Here is a 2,712-nt window from a genome sequence, read left to right on the forward strand (position 1 = left end):
ATATATATATATATATATATATACATACATGTATGATGATGATGATATACATGCGTGCGTGCACACATAAACATACACGATAGGCTTCAACATACTTTCTGTCAACCAAAATTCACTCACAAGGCATTGGTTAGCTCAGAACTAAAGTAGAAAACATTTGCCAAAAGTACCACAATGTAGGACTGAACTCAAAACCATGTAGTTGCAAAGTGAGCTTCTTAACCACACAGCCATACCTGCAGCTGAATATGAGAAAATAATTTTTTCCAAGATTTCTTTTAATCTTTATTAGAAAACAAAAGAGTGATGGTTCAAATCTAGTTAAAATACTACATATTGTTGTTTATATTTTCCTTTATATGTAGACTCACATTTCAGTAACTATATATCTCAGTGCAGTTCATAAACAATTATATTCACAGTTATTCATATTTATATTGTTAATGAAAGGAAGTCAAAGTTAAAATTTCCAAAGCTACGCAAAAAGAAAAAAAAATTAAAGCAATAAAAGAGCAAACAGTAATTCTCTTGTTAACAAAGCTGTAGGCATTCACTAACATTTAAATTCATTAATAATATAATTATCCCCTGCACTGTACTAATGAAATATAAAGATACTGAAGTGTGTGTCTACAAATATCATTAAAAATAACAATATAAAATACTTGACTTTAACTAGATTTGAATCTTCCCTCTTTGATTTACATGAGCATAATTTTGCTACCATATCTCTGTTAAATATACTGCTTTTGTTTAAATTAATTTTGAAAATAAAGAAGAATTCAGTTAAATTAAGCTGGTGTTTATAATGTAAATAAACATGACATTTTGAGAAAAGGCTTTAATTTAGATCACTTTTGCCCTATTGTTACCATATTTCTGTTGAAATACACTGCCTTTCTTACAATTAATTCTGAACATAATGAAGAATTTAGTAAAATAACTTAGTTATTATTAAGCTGGTGTTTGAATCATAAACATGAAGTGTTGTGGGGTGGTTGTAATTTTCAGATCATTTTAACCCTTTTGTTACCATGTTAAATATGTTGCTCTTGTTTCAATTAATTTCGAAATTGAAAGATTTCGCATTAGGAAGGGCATCCAGCCATAGAAACTATGCCAAATCAGAATGGAATCTGGTGCAGCTCTCCAGCTTATCAGTTTTAGTCAAACTGTCTAACCCATACCAGCATGGAAAGTAGATGCTAAATGATGATGATGATGATTTAGTAAAATAATTACCATCTTTAAACTGGCATTTGGAATACAAATTAACATGATGTTTTGAGGGAAGTTTTTAATTTAGATAACTTTAACTCTTTTGTTATCATATTTCTGTTGAAATACACTACCTTTCTTTCAATTAATTAAAAAAATAATGACATATTTAGTAAGATAACCTATTAAGTAGGTATTTGGATCATGAATTCACATGAAGTTTTGAGGGAAGGCTTTAATATACATTATTTCAGAACTGTGAATTGTTGTACCATAGAACGTTAGGATACTCTCAGGCAGGTTGTTATCAAAAGGGTTAACGATTAATAAAGGTGATGGGAGAGAACAGAAGAAGAATCTTTTCAATGAATACTAAGAATCAATTGAGAGCATTGAAGAGAATGTTTTGAAATCTGCCAGCTCACCGCCTCAATAATAATAATGATAATGGCTTCACATTTTGGCCCATGGCCAGTAATTACAGGAGCACTGGGGTAAGTCGATTACATCAACCCCAGTGCTCAACTGGTACTTATTTTATCGAATTCAAAAAGATGAAAGGCAAAGTCAACTTCAGCAGGATTTGAACTCATAATGTGAAGACACATGAAATGTCACTAAATATTTTGCCCAGCATGGTAATGGTTCTGCCAGCTCACCACCTCAATAATAATAATAATAATAATAATAATAATAATAATAATAATAATAATGATAATAATAATAATAACAATGACAACACCAACACCAATGATGATGATAATGTTTACTTTCGTTTGTTTTTCAATAATAATAATAATAATAATAATAATTATAATGATAATGTAAATAATAAATAAGCTAGCAAAATGCATGCAAAGCAAGCCAAAAAAAAAAAAAACGAAGAAGAAGGGAAAGAAAAAGAAGTCTGTTGCTGTTGTTGCTTTTCTGCAGCCTTTGTTAACCAGAATTTGACGGTGGCATTCACTCTGAACAACAGCAGTATATGTTATCATTATAAATGTGTAGTGGGAGGAGGTAAAGAACGAAGAACAATGACATTAGAAATAGCAATAGTAATAATAAAAACTGGAGTCATTGGCTTATAATCTCTGTGTGTCACTTGTATAGCTTCTATCTCTCTGAATTAAATGTATTAAGAAAGTCTAGAGTTTATCAATTTCACTTCAGTATTATGGTATTTCAGTTTGCCATTTGTACAAATAAGATTTTGAATATAGATACAAACATACATGCATGCACACACTCATAGATACACAGATGTATGCATATACATACAGACAAATATATGCACACATGTACGTATATGTGTATGTGTGTGTGTGTGTGTGTGAGTATTTTTATGTATATTTATATAAGTGTATGTGTATCTAAGTTTGTATATATTTCTATGTACAATTATATATGTGTATGTGTGTGTGTATATATAAATCTCTCTATATATGTATGTATATATTTCTATGAATGGTTATATATATATATATATATATATAT

The 2,712-nt window shown here is 29.5% G+C and overlaps 1 protein-coding gene and 1 long non-coding RNA gene across 3 annotated transcripts in view; one reads left to right on the forward strand and one right to left on the reverse strand.

Annotated features, from left to right (window-relative positions):
* LOC128250913 (uncharacterized) overlaps positions 1-2,712 on the forward strand; it is a 154,408-nt gene that overhangs the window by 149,563 nt on the left and 2,133 nt on the right. The gene's annotated exons all lie outside the window — the stretch shown is intronic.
* LOC106874983 (forkhead box protein J2) overlaps positions 1-2,712 on the reverse strand; it is a 283,773-nt gene that overhangs the window by 3,945 nt on the left and 277,116 nt on the right. The window lies entirely within an intron of this gene.

This window comes from Octopus bimaculoides, chromosome 26 (genome assembly GCF_001194135.2).
Source record: "Octopus bimaculoides isolate UCB-OBI-ISO-001 chromosome 26, ASM119413v2, whole genome shotgun sequence".
Taxonomy (NCBI): Eukaryota; Metazoa; Mollusca; class Cephalopoda; order Octopoda; family Octopodidae; genus Octopus; species Octopus bimaculoides.